The 17758-nt window shown below is 47.6% G+C and overlaps 1 long non-coding RNA gene across 3 annotated transcripts; it reads right to left on the reverse strand.

Moving 5' to 3' along the window:
• Positions 1–1899: 1899 nt before the first annotated feature.
• On the reverse strand, positions 1900–17313 carry LOC144282208 (uncharacterized). Of its 3 annotated transcripts, none has more exons than XR_013350549.1 (4): positions 17164–17313; positions 16215–16373; positions 10877–11017; positions 1900–8998 (listed from the first exon to the last, which is right to left on the reverse strand). It is a non-coding gene; the product is annotated as an uncharacterized LOC144282208 (long non-coding RNA). The 3 variants fall into 3 exon arrangements; XR_013350547.1 differs by lacking the exon at positions 10877–11017 and adding an exon at positions 12862–13175; XR_013350548.1 differs by lacking the exon at positions 10877–11017.
• Between the last annotated feature and the right edge of the window lie 445 nt (positions 17314–17758).

Raw genomic sequence — 17758 nt, forward strand, 5'->3', positions numbered from 1 at the left:
AACTACAGGAACAGAGAAAGACCACCTGACACATTATTTACAAATAACACTAAAACAATTTCAAGGGTGGACAGGCAATAGGGCAAGGAAACTTATAGATAGGTCCCTTTCCCAAACTTAGGGTATATAATGAATACTCGGCTTAGTGGTTTCCTGCTTGTCCCCTTGTGCCCCAGACTGTGTTTCCTTTCCACAAGGGTTTAGCGAGCCGTCGGTTTTTGACTTCTGCAACTAGGCAATATTTAAGGTAAGGTAACTTACCCCAAGGAGGTAATCCTGACAAGTGGATGAGATAAGAGGTTTCTAAAATATGTATTTAGGAAAGTCTCTGGCACCAAATATACAGACAACAAAAGCAAAAATCAGCAGGTGGAACTACATTAAACTAAAAAACCCTGCACAGCAAAAGAAAAAGCAACAAAATGAAAAGGCAGCATAAGTAATAAGGGAAAATATACGCAAACCATTTTTCTGACAAGAGGTTTATTTCCAAAATACATTAACAGAGAACTCACACAACTCAACCACACACAACCCAGTTTAAAAATGGGCAGAGGAACTGAATGGGCATTTTTCCAAAGAAGATATCCAGTTGGCCAACAGGTACATGAAAAGGTGCTTAGCATCATTGTTCAGCAGGGAAACGCCAATCAGAACCACAGGGCGATCTCACCTCCCATCTGTCAGGATGCTACTGTCAAGAAGCCAAGAAACAACAAAGACATGGAGGAGAGGGAACTCTTGAGCACTGTTGGTGTGAATATAAATTGGTTCAGCCACAATGGAAAACAATGTGGAGGTTCCTCAAAAAATTAAAAATAGAACTAGCATATGATCCAGCAATCCCATTTGTAAAGGAAATGAAAACATGGTATCACACTCGCATGTTTACTGCAGCATTTTTCACAACAGCCAAGATATGGCAACAAGCTAAGGCTCTGTCCCCGGGGGAATGGACTGGGCAAACGTGGTCTATATATGTACAGTGAAGTATCATTCAGCTGCGAGAAGGAGGGAACTCTGGCCATTTTCAACAACATGGATGAAACTTGAGGGCCTTATGCTAAGTGAGATATCCAGAGAGAGAAAGACAAATACTGTATGATATCGCTCATATGTGGAATCTAAAAAAAAAAGCAAAAGTCATAGAAACAGAGCGTAGAATGGTGGTGATCGGAAGCCGGCGGGTTGAAGGGTGTACAGACTTGCAACCAGAAGATTAATAAGGTCTGGGATCTACTGCACAGCACTGAGATCATAGTCCACGACACTGTATGATGTACTTCAAAGCTGCTAAGAAGCTAGATCTTAAATATCTCATATCATAACACACTATGTCGGGGACGCCTGGGTGGCTCAGCAGCTGAGCGTCTGCCTAGGTCATGACCCCGGGTGCCAGGATCGAGTCCCACGTCGGGCTCCCTGCAGGGAGCCTGCTTCTCCCCTGGCCTGTGTCTCTGCTTCTCTCTCTGTGTGTCTCATGAATAAATAAAATCTTAAAAAAAAAACAACAAAAAAAAAGAAACAAAAAAAAACAAAAACAAAAACACCACGCTGTGTTATGTGACCAGGGAGGGAGGTGTTATCTAAGCTACAGTGGTAATCATATTACAATATATAAATACGGCAAATCAGTGGGTTGTACACGTTGAACTTAGACAATGTGATATGTCAACTATATCTCAATAGGAAGAAGGAAAGAAGAAAAAGAAAGAAAGAAAGAAAGAAAGAAAGAAAGAAAGAAAGAAAGAAAGAAAGAAAGAAAGAAAGAAGAAAGAAAGAAAAGAAAGAAAGAAAGAAAGAAAGAAAGAAAGAAAGAAAGAAAGAAAGAAAGAAAAAGAAGAAAGAAAGAAAGAAAAAAGAAAGAAAAAGGAAGGAAGGAAGGAAGGAAGGAAGGAAGGAAGGAAGGAAGGAAGGGAGGAAGGGAGGAAGGAAGGAAGGAAGGAAGGAAGGAAGGAAGGAAGGAAGGAAGGAAGGGAGGGAAGGAGAGAGCTCCTCTGCTCCACCTTGCTAAAGGACAGGAGGGCGCCTCTTAGGTGACCCCGATTGCCCCTCAGGAGCCAGAGGAGGGGGGCAGGCTCCCTAGGGTTGCAGGTGGAGAAGACTCCAGATCAGCTGCAAACCGCACCCAGGCCTCCTTCCCAGAGTGGCCACGTGCCAGGCCGCCAGGCAGGGCATGCTGCGCTGTCGAAGCACACGTACGCACAGGTAGAATGACGCCTTCGAAGGAATAGCGTGGGGCACGGGGGCAGGGCTGGATCGTGTGTCTGCACACTCGCTCACCGTCCCTTGCATCCCACTTTTCATCCTTGACATCTATACTCTATAAAAACTGGACAAGCCTTTGAACCTAAAATTCAAGGGCACACACCGGCCTCGTCCTTATTGTTTTATTCTGCATCTCTTTGGGGTAAACTATTCAAGCTTTGTATTTGAACCATTGAGAAAAATATTTTCTCAGGTCCCTTTTGGAATATTTATTATTTCAAGAGTCGGGATCGAACTATTCAGATTGATGCCCTCAAAGTGAACACGATTCTTTGCCATCCCCAGAGTATGAGCTTGAGAACAAAGGAAGTGAATTGTCAGCTTGAACACGTCCTGTTCAAACTCCACTAGGAATTTTGTGTTCACTTCGAGTGATACATTTGAAGAAGAATTTTAAATTATTATTATTATTTTAGAATTTTAAATTATTATTATTTTTCTTATGTCTCCACCTTTTCCAAATAGGATTTACATAATTAGAGAAGCTGAAACATATTTAAAAGCTGGTAAACAGAATAGTGAGTTCACCCCAAACCTTGTCACATGAAAATAGAACAGAAATTTGCTTTGTCCCGGGGGGCGTACCCTATACATTTCTGACAGAAATAAAAGCAGCGGCACTTGCAGATATATCTACTCAATACTTTTTGAAGTATTTTTCTTCTGTAAAATGTTTTATTACACTTACACATTTCCATACTCAATACAGAGTTTTATTTTATATGATTTGCATTTTGTGTAATAGGTAATTTTATTCTGTATTTTTTTCATCCAAGATTGTTTTTAAGACTTAAATGTGAAAAAAAAAAGAAAAAACAAAAGACTTAAATGTGTTATTGCATCTGGTCCATTCCTTTTGACCATGATATTCCATTATAGGACTGCATCACAATTTATTTATTGATTCCCACGTTTTGAAGCGTTGCCTTTAAGGAAATAACTGGGAACAAAAGGCAAAGTTGCAAAAGGAAAAATTGCTGAATAAATAATGGTATGTCTAAATCAAAAAATATATGCAACTCCTATAAAGAATCAGAGAAAGACATTAACTTGGAAAGATATCCATGATAAATCACTAAGCAGATTGAATAATCTTATTTTTATGAAAAAAAGACAAAAAACTTTAAAAACTCTGTATATACCATACATGCATATGTGAGTTTGTATGAACATGGAAAAACATACCCAATAAACCCAATGAAAAGATACCTAATAGACAAAATGTTAATACTGGTTTATGTGGCAGCGGAACTGGATGGGGGAGGAGGACACTGTACATTTTTATCTTCGATGCTTCTGTATTATTTGATTTTGTGTGCTATTTTGATAGTTTGCAACAGCAATAAAGCATTAAATACAAAAAGGGACTGTTAGCACTTAATCTTTGCTTCAGACTCTTCATTCTGGATGATCCGTGTTAAAATCCCATCTCCCAAATAATCCCTCCCTTCCCACCTCCCTCACAAATGTCCCTCAAAGTCTCAGTGTCTCTACTAATTCCTCATTTTTGCGCCAGATAGTAAACTAATTTACACTGAAGTGTGAGTGATTGATGTCATCTTAACCTTAGTCTTCCCAGGGATATTTGAATTTCTTAAAGGGCTGTGGATGGGCTGTGAGCTGTAACTTCATTCATCTGACTGCTTTTCTAATTTCAGACAAGAGTGGGATGACCGGGGGAGTGGCTTTAGGGAAGGAAGTCCTTCTGGTAGCCCCCACTCTTGGGCCCGTCACAGACCAGATACTCCAACTCCACGTGCGCAGGCCCAGGCACGGGAGAGGCCCCTTAAAATGACAATTTCAGAAAGCCCCTTTTCATTTCATACTGAAAACCTAAAAATGGTTTCCACAGTTGAATCATCCTGTGGAAACTGAATCATCCTGTGGAAACTGAATCATCCAAGCAGATCCTAAGAGGACACACTTCATTTTCGGGATGGCAAAGATGAGGAGCAGATTTTATCTCTGGTTTCTTCTTTCTTGCTACACATACAGTTTCATAAAGTGAAATCAATGATCAGTTGGTCTTTCTCCACATGGCCTGGCCCCCTGGATTTATCCTGTAAGGATGGAATTGCTTGAACCCGTCCCAATGACCCGAGGCAAACTCCTAGTAGCGTGGACAATATCTCCTGTGCTGTCATTTCTCTCATCTTGGGTCCCCCGAGGCCCCCAGATCCCAGGTCCTGCTCCGGACGGTAATAGTTACAGCCAGGCCTACGCCGGAGCACATGCACTTTCACGACACCGAAGAAGTGCTCCTGGAAATGTTCCCATTGACAAGGTAATGCTTTTAATGGTCTATTTTGGGAACTTTTAGTTGAATCAAAAATGGGCAAGGATGATTCTGTCTACATTTCAGGATCACATTAAGAGCTGGGAGGAAAGTTCAGGCAGCAAAGTTCTTTGACATCAAACCACCCCACTAGGGACTCTTAGTTGAGTTCCAGAGGCATCGGGGGCCACAGGAAGATCCAGTTGTTTGCTCTCATTGACCTTGAGCTCATTGTCACCTTTAACCAGCTTTCTTATTTGCGTAGTTCCCCCACAACATAGAATCATGGAACCAGAGGGGAGAGGCCCAAAGAGGGGAGGCAACCACGGGAGGCTGCACTGACGGCCTTCAGAGCACTGGTTCTCACCTGCTGCAGGTTCCACCTCCCGGAGGACGTGGGCCAGTGTCCGGGGATGCTGCAGACTGCCACACCTGGAGGGAGGGGGCATGCCACGGGCGCCTAGCGAATGGGCCAGAGACCTGCGAAACATCCTACAACGCCCCCGATAGCTCCCCACAATGACCTGCTCACAAGTGTCAATAGTGATGAGGTTGAGAGGCTCTGCTTGGGGATTTGGGATTTACTGCTGGGGTCTAACTCTTGATGAAGTCTCTGGGGGCGCTAGGGATTTCCAAGCACAACTGTGCTTCCCGTTTCAGCAGCCAGGCTGGCCTGGGCCTCCCGGGTTCTAGGACCCCACACACGACCCGAAATTAGCATCGGAGTGAAATCTTTGCAGACGTTAGCTAGACCAGCTTTAGAGAATATAAATTAGATATTTCTGATTCTGAAGGAAAACACACCATTTGATCTTACTCGAGTGTTGTGCGAAACAAAGCGGAACAATGTCCAAACTGCTTTAACGGTTGATTTTGTCTCTCCAAGGAGTAGTAATCCGGGGAATCACCTACAGTATTTATTTGAAGTGCTGAGTCCTGTGCCTCCCTTCTCCTGTCTATCCACCTACTACAAGAGAACCTTCTAGGATTACACAGTCTCTCAACCTTCCCCGCCCCCCCTCAGCCCCAACCACACAGCAATGAGCAAATACTTACATAAACCCAGAACACTCTGACATCCTCAAATGTCAGTGATGGATATCATTTATCATGATCCATTGAGAACTTTGCACTTTGGGGACATAATAAAGCAAATAAATACATCATCTTTGTCCCTGATTCCTGGCACAGAGCTTCTAAAATTTTTTTTTTAATTTTTAATTTTTTTTTTTTTTAGAGAGGCGGGGTGGAGGGGGCAGAGGGAGAGAGAGAGAGCAAGAGAATCTCAAGCAGGCTCCACTCTCAGCACAGAGCCTAATAAAGGGCTTGACCTCATGATCCTGAGATCATGACCCGAGCCAAAATCAAGAGTCAGATGCTCAACTGACTGAGACACCCAGGTGCCCCCAGAGCTCCTAAAATTCTTTAAATTGGGCATCCCAGGTGGCTCAGCGGTTTGGTGCCACCTTCAGCCAAGGGTGTGATCCTGGAGACCCGGGATCGAGTCCCACGTTGGGCTCCCTGCATGGAGCCTGCTTCTCCCTCTGCCTGTGTCTCTGCCTCTCTCTCTCTCGTGAGTAAATAAAATAAATGAGTATCTCTCATGAGTAAATAAAATAAAAAATCTTTTAAAAAATTCTTAAAATTTACTCTTTTTTATGCTCATAAGATGACTCCTGGAGGGGCTCTAGGTGGCTTCAGCGTGGGAGCTGGCTGTCAGGAAAACCAGCCGTGTGATTAAAAGGTGAGAACTTTTAGCCCCAACTCCACCCCTACCTTCAAGGAGGGGAAAGGGGCCAGAGATTGTGATCAATCACCAATGTCTCTTGATTTAATCATGCCTCTATAATGAACCTCTATAAAACCCCAAAATGATGGGGTTCACCTGGTTGGTGGCCACACCAAGGCGATGGGAGGGCAGAGTGCCCAGACAGAGCACCACCCCCTCCCCTTCTTGCCCTGTGTATCTCTTCCTTTAGCTATTTCTGAGTTATGTCCTTTATAATAAACAAGTAATAGTAAAATAAATCACTTCCCTAAGTTTTGTAAGACTTTCTTGTGAATTCTTGAATCTGAGAGGGGATTATGGGAACCCCTGAATCGGTAGTCAGCCAGGCAGAAGTGTGGATAGGCTGCGGATCCTATTTGCAGCTGGAGTCTGATGTAGGGGCAGCCTCATGGGACTGAGCCTGAACCTGTGGGATCTGTGCTAACTCTAGGTACTTAGGGTCAGAATCTTATTAGATTGCTGGACACCCAATTGGTTCCAGAAAACTAGAGATTTGCTTGGTATTAGAATGATGTATTTAGTGTTAGAAAAAAACTACACGAGGGACAGCTGGGTGGCTAGCAGGTGAGCATCTGCCTTTGGCTTAGGGTGTGATCCTGGGGTCCTGGGATCGAGTCCCACGTCAGGCTCCCTGCACGGAGCCTGCTTCTCCCTCTGCCTGTGTCTCTGCCTCCCTCTCTGTCTCTGTCTCTCATGAATAAATAAAATCTTAAAAAAAAAGAAGAAAACTACACAATGATCTTACTTAAAGTAACAAGGAAACCATGTAAAGAGAGAGTAAATCAGATATCAAGATAGTAAGAGCATCTTAAAATCTTAAAATCGTAACCTTTCAATGATATCTTCAATAAGTTAAAGACTCTAGAAGTTTTCTCCTAATTTCTGATTCCATATTTATTCAGTGCTTAGAAAAACCAATTGTACAGATATTTCTGTACTATCATATTCAAAGCAAGATATTTAAAAAATTTCCACCTCCCCTAAACTGTTCCAAGACATGATGTGTAAGGCAGTTAGTAATAATACTCAGAATACTGCACCTGCAGAAATAAATGAGTGACACATTTGTAGACGTGGCTTCCATACATTATCTGTGGGAGGACACGGGGAGTTTCTGTAGTTTCCACTTCACACATCATTCTACTTCTTCTTTTTTTTCCTTTTTTTCTTTTTTTTCAGAGAAAGAGATAGAGCACAAGTGGGGGGGGGACAAGGGGCAGAGAGAAAGAGAGAGGATCTCAAGCAGACTGTACACTGAGCACCTGGGGCTCGATTTCACGACCCTGAGATCATGACCGACACTAAGAGTCGAATGCTTGACCGACTGAGTCCCCCAGGTGCCCCTATCATTGCACTTCTTTTTTTTTTTTTTAAGATTTTATTTATTTATTTGGGGCGGGGGGGAGAAGCAGCTCCCCGCTGAGTAGGGAGCCCCACACGGGTCTCGACCCTGGGACCCCGGAGTCATGACCTGAGCCAATGGCAGGCGCTTACCCAACTGAGCCACGCAGGCACCCCATTCTACCTCTTAATGGCAAAATAAGAACCTCTGAACAGCAAGAGAGAAAACTGAAGCCTCATTGATTCCAGAAAGCTAACCTAGGTGCTGCCACTTTGCCTCCAGGGACAAGTTGTAGTGGAGGGTCGCCTGTTGTCATCCCCTGGAGACCGCGGGGCTCAGCTATGTCCCCTACTCCGGCCCCTGGGGGTGCGGGCCTCTATCCCTCCCTTCCTACCACCTGACTCTCCCGGATCCCACTGACTCGGCCGAGATTGCTGGTTCCTACGAATGCAAGCCCTGAGGATGGCCACACGCTCACCCTGTCTCGGTTTTTGGTTTTTGTCTTTGCCTATTTGTTGTGAGGAGCCAGCTCCCCCCGGCCCATCCCAGCTGAGCAGAAGGCCGCTCGGCTCCCCATCCTCGGCCTGAGACCCACCGCCCTGGAGGCAGAGGCAGAGAGGTGGGAGGGGGGACCAGAACCCCGGGCTCAAACCCTGGCTTCTTCCCTTCCCTTTCACCGGGTCAATGGTAAGAACCGTTTGGCCAACTCAACCCCCAGCATATGACAAGGACGCGGCCAGGAGACACCATCTCCCTGTCTGACTTCTGTTTGTTCTCCTTAGTTCTCCGAGCATTTGAGGTTTCGATACGAGTAAATGAAGAGGTGGTTTAAACTGCTTCCTGAGAGACCTCGAGGCCTAGGGGGAAATATTCATTAAATGTACACATATGGTTCATTTTAAGAAGCAACCACAACCCTCCAGGGCAGCCCTGTCCAGTAACAATATTTTTTTTAATAATTTTAAAGTTTCTAGTATCCACATTAAGTAAAAAGAAACCAGTGAAGCTAATTCTAGTGCGTAGGTCCCTACTACAGCCCCTTCTAGTCAATGCATCCTACAATCTCACATAATATTCACACGTGGGTGTGAAGGACGCAACAGCAAACCCTTGGCTAGGTCGTCAGTGATGTTGGGCCAGGGAATCGAGGGTGTGATACAGGAAGTGGCCCAAGAAGGCTCTGAAGTGACGGCAGAAATTCTTCCAGCAGCTCTTGACGTGCTCGTGGCTGTTGTCCTGACACCTGCATCAGAGAGTTCGCAGCTCGGGTAGACGGCCGTTCGTGGCCTGTACTTTTCCAGAACAGTCATGGCATCCATCAACCCTGCAATAAAGAAGAAGAGAAATATCCAGAGCTCTAGGAGAACGGTCGTGAAATTTCTGTGCAACTTCTGAGAAAAATTTGCCATCTAGATATTTTTTCTTTTTTTTTTTTTTAAGATTTTATTTATTTATTCCTGAGAGACACAGAGAGAAGCAGAGACATAGAGGCAGAAGCAGGCCCCATGCAGGGAGCCTGACGTGGGACTCGATCCTGGGACTCCGGGATCACGCCCTGAGCCAAAGGCAGATGCTCAACCGCTGAGCCCCCCAGGCGCCCTTCATCGAGATATTTTCCAGTGTGAAATTAAACCCAGATTTCAAAATAACAAAAACACACACGGCAGATGTGACCATGATGAGTAGGCGCCCTGAGACCCAACCAATGGTCAGAACTGCCCCCTGCCCCGATGACTTCTGTCCCTGCACTTACACAAGGCCTATTTTTCAGAGCTTTGGGGATTTTGTATTTGCAGAGAAAGGCTTGTGGACCTGGATCTGCCTCCTGCTGAAATGTCACATGTTTCGAAACGTACTTGTCCTTCTTTGACTAAAGCAGTAAGACATAGTGTTCTCTGGAAAGAGAACCCTCTCTGCCACCCTCTTTTATGACACATGGGACATTAATAAGGCCACAGTGAGCTCATCCTCCGGGCTTGACCTCCCCGGCTGAGCTTCCAGAGCAGTGGCAGCAGGACGCTCCGGGAAGGGCAGGGGGCGGGGGAAGAGGCTCTGCATCAGGCCCCCGACTGCTCATGCCCTGGGCTTGGCTCTCGCAGCTCATTGCTGGCCTCGCATTTTAAGTCCTGGGCAAGCGGGCACCCGAAAGGAGTCCCTTTTTCGGCTAATACCAGATCCTACAGAAGCTTCCTCTCTCTCCCTAAGAACCTCGACTCTCCAAATGCTCTACCTGCCGGAGAAAATGCTTTCTTGGCCCACCAGCTTTATACCACCTGTTAGAAACATAGGGCAGTGGAGGCGTGGAGGCCTGGACACCTATATTCTGTTCCACAGTGAAACACATACACAGAGAATGACGCTGGCCAAGAAGCACGCTGGATTCAGGGGGGCTCTGGCCCAAGCCCACACATGCCCTGAGACCCAGCGTGGAGCAGCGCAACTTGGTGGATGCATTTTACCTACACTAGCCTGAGCTCTTAGGCCTTTGGGGTTAGGTTTTGGCCCCATCAAGGAAAAGACATCCAGGGCCTACGGTAGGGCCGCTCTATTCCCTGTTGGGAGCGAAACAGGAGGGAAGCGGGGGGAGTGGAGGGGCTGGGATAGCTCCCAGGCAACCACATCCCTAATTTTTATTCTACGGTCTGTCGTTCTGTAGACCTGGCATCTAGGCCCATCTTAACTGGCCCTTGGGCTGAAGAGCGCGCACACAGTGTCCGCCCAACGCTTTCCCCAAAACAGACTGGTCTAAACACTCCCAGTGGCGTTGTACTCTCCCCAGAAACCTGTCACAGTGACTCTTCCTGTCCCCGGACCTGTTGTCGAGGAAAGAGCCAAGATGCCGGGGAGGGTGGGACTCTGAGCTTCTCGTGGCCACACAGTGGACGTTCACCACGGTGATGGTCGAATAAACCAAAATGAAGCAAGACTCTTATACCTGCGACTGTCCTTCACCTCAATGTAGCACAGGGGGCGCTGCTCAAATCATTTGCTTACTTGCCACCCTGGAGAAGAAGAATAATCTCTTCAATTTTAGGCTAATGGCAAACTAAGGCAATTCAGAGATACAAATGCAGGATATGCTCCGTTTGGAAACAAGGAATTCAAGTAAACCCCAATCTCTTCTTCACTTGTGTTTCTTTCTCCACTTTGGGAAGCAAATCAAAGCCACTGAAGAGGTTGGCACTGCCAAACGTAGACCAACCTCGGCACGTGCTCTGTATTGAGGTCGCCCTTTCATAGCGAAGAACAACTCCACAAAATATGCGTTCTCATTCCACCCTCTGGATTAAAATCTTGGCCTAATGTACTTGTCTGCTTGCGTGGTTTCCCGGAGAGTCTAGACCTGAAATCGAATCACACTGCACATTAGAACACGAATACTCATGTGATTCCATCGGGCCTGTCTTCCTTGATGGGCTATACCCTATGGCCCACATTCGTCTTCGTTCACGGTCCTTGAGCCAACCTGACAAAAATGCTCTGAATTAGTCCCAGAGAAATTCATTCTGATATGTGGTCTGATATGTGCTCTGTGTTCAGATCCGGACCTACCTTTAAGTCTCATTGGAAACTCATTGGTAACATGAGAGTCATTTGTTGATTGAAATACTATCACTGGGGCGCCTGGGTGGCTCGGTGGTTGAGCATCTGCCTTCACCTCAGGGCATGACCCTGGGGTCCCGGGATCGAGTCCCGTGTCAGGCTCCCCACATGGAGCCTGCTTCTCCCTCTGCCTGTGTGTGTCTCTGCCTCTCTCTCTGTGTGTTTCTCATGAATAAATAAAATCTTTAAAAAAAAAAAAAAAAGAGAGAAATACTATCACTGATTAGCCATTGTAATTAGTTATTAGCACTCTTAGGGATCAATACTATCACCAAATAGTGAAATACTATCCCTGATACTCTTGTCGATTGTCCTATGACAAAAGTCTGAAATACCACCCTCTACATAGTCAATAAAAGATCTGGGGCACCTGGGTAGCTCAGTCAGTTGAGCATCTGACTCTTGATTCCTGCTCCAGTCATGATCTCAGAGTTGTGAGGTCGAGCCCCCTGTCGGGCTTGGTGTCACTGGGGAGTCCTCTTGGGATTCTCTCTCCCCCTCCCTCTGCCCCTCCCTCCACTCTAAAATAAATAAATAAACCATAGAAAAATCCAATTTGAGTATTTATGCAAGTGAGGTCTTAGTATCTTCCACAAATCACAAGACTTAAAGACACATGCTTTAATTGCAGCTTTTTACCTGAATATCAAAAAAAAAAAAAGAAAGAAGAAAGAAAGAAAGAAAGAAAGAAAGAAAGAAAGAAAGAAAGAAAGAAAGAAAGAATCAAGCATTTGCTCAGGCCTAATTTGATATTATCACTACTATTTCACAGATGAGGAAACTGTACAGATAAGGCACAAAGTGTACCCCATTGTACACATGAGGCACACAGAGGTACCATTATGCTCAGGGTCACATAAATAAGAAAATTAGCATTTGAACGTGAAGAATTTATGGACAGAAACTATGTTCTTAATCATTATGTAAAACCACCTCTCACTAATATCCTCCCTTACCAAGGTCCTAAGGCCTTCTATGATCTGACCCCACGTATTTCTCCGGTCTCAGTTATGGCCATGCTCACTCCATTCCAGGCACACTGGCCTCCTTGCTCTTCCTTGCATATTTCTAATACACTCTCACCTCAGGCCCCCAAACTACTGTTCTCTCTACTTGCGAACCTCTCCTTCCAAATGTCCTCATGACTCTCCTCCATCCCTTCCTTTGGTGTCTGTTCAAATGTCACTTCAACAAAGCAGCCTTCTTGGCCTCTCCATCCGTGAATGAATTCCTTTGCCCCCTGCCGCTTCACTCGCTATTACTTTAACACGTATTCTTCATCTTCACAGCACTTATTGATATTATTCCACAGTTACCAATTTATTTATTTATCTATCTATCTTCTCCAACCCAGAAGGGCCAAGCGTCGGACAGTCGTGTCACTGCTGTGTTAGTAGCTCCGGGAAAGCATCTGACGCTTACTAGGCCCTCAACAAGGATCGGCTGCGTGGAAGAAGGAGGGAAGGACTGGAGAGCGGAGTGGGGAAGATCCAGCAACTCCCTGAAACGATGCCTCTGGCCGGGCAATCACTGAGGGTTTCCAACTCCAGTGCCCCCAGCATGTGATGTCCACGATTTTCTCACCTGTAACTCTGAAGATTCCCTTATGTCATTTCCTGAAGTTTGAGGGATGCAGCTCCGACTGTGATGGGGATAATGCAAAGAGTTCTGTAGTGACTAGTGGATTCTCGAATCCTAATCCGTTAAGCTCTTAATATGGTCCAGGCACTGGGTTAAGCACTTTATATGGTTTATCTCATTTTATAGCCGGAATACGCCTTTTGATTTTTCAATAGAGAGAAAGTATACACCGTGTTGACATGCAGGAGCCCTGGGGTCAGCCTGCCCAGACTAGAACCCTGACTCCGACTGGCTCGCTATGTGGCTTTGTTCGTTATCTGCAAAGCGAACATGACGTGATATTAGCCGCATATAATTGATCGAGCTGCTTTGAGGCTTATGTGAGATCACGCAGGTGAAGCACTTGACCCAGAGTCAAACATTGGCACGTAGCAAACATTCCAACGTCTTAGCTATTATGACCCCCACCTTCTAGATGGGGACACCAAGGCTGAAGGCAATTAAGTGATGTGCTCAAGGTCACAAACCACTAAAAAGTAGCGCTGGGCTTTACAGCTGGCACGGTTGAACACCAAAGATTTTTTTGGCAGACCATCTTTTCTGCCTTTCCTAGTCTAGCTTTGTGTGCAAAGGGCTTCCGGAGAAGTAAATACAGTTCGGGAAACTGTATCCACTTGGCTGGTTTTCTCTTTTAAGATATTAAAGGTAAATGTTTGAGAACCCACACAAGGCATTATCACGTATTTGTAAATAGAACTAGGCCCAACAGCGGTGGACTTGAGAGCCATGGGTATTTACATGCCTGTCTGGGAAAAGTTGATCACACTTAATTGATTATCTAAATGTGAAAAAATAGTGTTTCTAAAGGAAATTTAGGAGACAACCTTTATGATTTGGGCTAGGCAGTGATTTCCTTTTTTTTTTTTCCTTTTATCTTATTTTATTTTATTATTTTTTCAAGATTTATCCATTTATTTGAGACAGAGAGAGAGAGAGTGCACAAGAGCAGAGGGAGGAGCAGAGGGAGAAAATCTTGAGCAGACTCCCCGCCCAGTGGGGCCCAATCCCATGAACACAAGATCATGACCTGAGCCAAAGTCAAGAGTCAGATGCTTAACTGACCGAGCCACCCAGGAACCACATCTTTTTTTTTTTTTTTTTTTTTTTTAAGACTTATTTATTGGGATCCCTGGGTGGCTCAGTGGTTTAGCGCCTGTTCAGCCCAGGGAGTGATCCTGGAGACCCGGGATCAAGTCCCACATCGGGCTCCCTGCATGGAGCCTGCTTCTCCCTCTGCCTGTGTCTCTGCCTCTCTCCCTCTCTCTGTCCCTCATGAATAAATAAATAAATAAAATATTTTTTAAAAAGACTTATTTATTTATTTTAAAGAGAGAGTTGTGGGGGTATACACACAAGCATAGAGAGGGGAAGAGGAAAGAGAGAATCTCAAGCAGGCTCCTCGCTGAGCAGGGAGCTTGATGTGGGGCTCGAGCTCTCCACCCTGAGATCATGATCTGAGCCAAAGTCAAGGATTGGACACTTAACCAACAGAGCCGCCCAGGTGGCCCAGGGAATGATTTCTTAAGCATAAAGAACTAGCTACCAATGATGAATTGGACTACGTGAAATTAGGAATGCATTTGCACCGAAAGACACCATTAAGAGAATGAAAAGAAAAGCCACAGAGTCCGAGAGGGTGTTTGCAATACTTACAACCACACAGAATTCTTCCCCAGAATATATAAAGAATCCTATAAACCAATGAGAAAAAGCCAAGTGACCTAAGGGAAGAGTAAGCAAAAGACATAGACGTGTACTTCACCAAAGAGATCATCAAGATAGCCCGTAAGCCTATGTCTGTCTGTTTTGGAATCTTCCAAGCATGTGGCATCCTGCATGAACGTCCAAGGCCCAGAAAATCCAGAAAAGTCAAGGGCTGTGCTGACGCTGTTGGGGGATCCCGTGTTTATAGGACACACTCCGTGCCTGCGAGATTCATCTCATCAAAACACAGCACAGGGGGCGCCTGGGGGGCTCAGCGCTTGGGCCTCTGCCGTGGGCCCAGGCCGTGACCCCGGGGTCCCAGGATTGAGTCCCGCATCGGGCTCCCTGCGTGGAGCCTGCTTCTCCCTCTGCCTGGGTCTCTGCCTCTCTCTCTGTGTCTCTCATGAATAAATAAATAAAATCTTAATTAAAAAGAAAAGAAGAAGTTCGGCCGCCCTGCTGCTGCTGGAGAGACCATGTGAGGGAGACACAGGCAGAGGGAGAGACCTGACGCCACCTGGAGAGGCAGGACACCAGCTCCTGGGCCTCGGCTCCAGGTACTCCTGTCAAAGGACCAGGCACGTGGACGAAGCCCTTGGACACTGCGGCCCCGTCCACGGCTTAGCCTCTGAGGCGGCCTCTGAGCCACCTGCCTGCACGCCGGCCGCTGCGGGCCCTGAAGGACAGTGAGAGGGCCCGGCCAGCACTACGTCAGCCGATAGCGGGACCAGGACCCAATGGGTGGGCGCAGGTCCCGGGCCCGAGCGTCAGTGAGCAGATCTGGGTGGGGGTCCCCCGTCCCCCACTCGTCCACCCCGGTCCCCGCGCTCGCCCGCAGCCTCACACCCGGGCAAGGCAGGTGGGCACGAGTGCGACAGTGGCCCATCGTCCGCCCCGGTGCCGGGCAGTCGGGCCAGGCGACCCCCAGCTGGCGAGGTGTTGGGGACAGGAAGCCAGCCCCTGCCCTGCTGTGGTCACCGGGACAGCCGGTCAGTCCCTCGCTCCGCAAGGGCACACACTCCAGCCCCGTTAATTTGGCTTCATTCTATGGCCCCAGACCAGCCCTTTAACCCCAGCCAGCTGTCCCAACTGGAGTCCCTCCATTAGTCTTAGAAAAGGTTAAAAAAAAGGGGATCCCTGGGGGGCTCAGCAGTTTAGCGCCTGCCTTTGGCCCAGGCAATGACCCCGGGGTCCCGGGATCGAGTCCCGCGTTGGGCTCCCTGCATGGAGCCTGCTTCTCCCTCTGCCTGGGTCCCTGCCTCTGTGTGTGTGTGTGTGTGTGTGTGTGCGTGTGTATGAATAAATAATAAATAAAATCTTTTAAGAAAAAAGAAAAAGATTTAAAAAAATAGATACTCTGTCCAACCGTGGCTTTTGGGGGGGCGCCGCGAGGGGGGCTCTGGGCGGCTGGCTTCAGGGAAGTGCCCGGCTTCTCGGGTCCACCTGCTCGCGCCTTCCCCTCCGCACTCCAGCCTCCCCGGGTCCCTCTATCTGAATCTCGGCTTCTGTTCGCGGGCTCCCGGCCTTCACCGCGCCCCAGGCCTAGCGTTGGCCGCACCGTGGGGTCTCCCGTCCCCTCGCCCTGTGTCCACCTTGAGGTCACTTCTCCGACGTCCCCTAGCTCGCTCCTTATCCCCATAGTTCCAGTTGAGGTCCGTGCAACCCTCACGTGGAAGGTGGAAGGTTCCAGGGCCTTCTTCAGTCTTGAAGCTTCCGCTCTTCCTGCCCCCTCCAATCCATCTCTCACGTCCCTGCAAGAATAATCTTCCTGAAGTGTTTCCAGTACGTCATTCTCCAGCCCACACTCCATCGGCGACTCCCCAGGCCCGGGCGGGGCTGCCAGCTCGGCCGCCGGTGATTTGAGCGGAAGGTGTGACCGCGGCAGGACAGCAGGAGCAGGCAGGCCAGCTGGCGCTTGCTCAAGGCATTTGCACGCCCTATTTTTAGAACCACTGTTCTGACCAAATGAGCCACAAAATTTCACAAAATAAAGGCCGGGCTCTTTGGGCTGATAGTCAGAGCGGCCCGTGACTCGATTCCAACGTATTCCTGCAGACCCAAGCTTCTCAGTGTCAGCGTATGGTCCAGCGGGCGGTGGCGGTGGCAGCTGGCCGGGCCCCCCACTGCTGGCCGGGCCCCCCTCGCAGCACCCTGCCCGCCGGGCTCCCGCCGTCTGATGGGCCCCAGCGCAGCCCCAATCCCCCAGGGCTGCTGTACGTGCTCACGGGTCAACCAGACAATTTCAGCACTTTGACATAAACAGCCTGGAGTAGCTGTTTTTCTCCACCCCGTCCCCCGCCCCCCGCGTCGTGGGAGCCCACGGCCTGTGCCCTAGGCTCAGTCCCATGTCAGCCGCCCCCCCCAACCCCCCACCCCACGCCGGGCACGGCAGGTGGTTCGGTCCAGAGAGAGGCCTGGAGGAGGACGCCTCTTAGCAAAAGCAGATTTCTCGGAAAGGCTTCCCTCCCTGCGCCCCACCGACAGCCTCGCAGCGGCCAGAGCCTCGGACCCCACCCCTCTTGCTGTTTTAGGGGAACCTACTCACTACACGGCCGATCTGAGGTCCTCGGTCTCTTTGTAGGACATTTGTGAGTGTCGTGTGCATAGGTTCCAGCTCCCGAGAAGTAGCATAATTCTATCTGGATTTGGCTCAGTGGCCTATGTAGCTTGTGGGAGACACACCAAACAGAGTCTAAGATTTCCCTGCTGAAGAGTTTATCTCATTCTATAACTTTTTTTTTTAAGATTTTTATTTATTTATTTATTTGACAGAAAGAAAAAGAGCACACACAGGGGGAGCAGCAGGCTCCCCGCCGAGAAAGGAGCCGTGCAGGGCTCCATCCCAGGACCCTGGGGTCATGACCTGAGCTAAAGGCAGATGCTTAACTGACCGAGCCACCCAGGCGCCCCCATTTCGATAACTATTGTTTTCATGGCTTGGGGTCAGCTTCACATTTTCCCATTTAATTGAGCCCTGCACATCCCAGAAAAGCTCAGTTTTCCCCTTTGTTTGGCAAGATGTTTATCTTTTCTTCTAAAGCAACTGGCTTTATTCTTTGTCCTAGAGGAGAAAGTAAGACAGATGCTAATAATATCACACAGACTAATTCAGAAACCCAAGGGAGAGGAAGTAGGA

Source organism: Canis aureus, chromosome 13 (genome assembly GCF_053574225.1).
Source record: "Canis aureus isolate CA01 chromosome 13, VMU_Caureus_v.1.0, whole genome shotgun sequence".
In the NCBI taxonomy this organism is placed as follows: domain Eukaryota; kingdom Metazoa; phylum Chordata; class Mammalia; order Carnivora; family Canidae; genus Canis; species Canis aureus.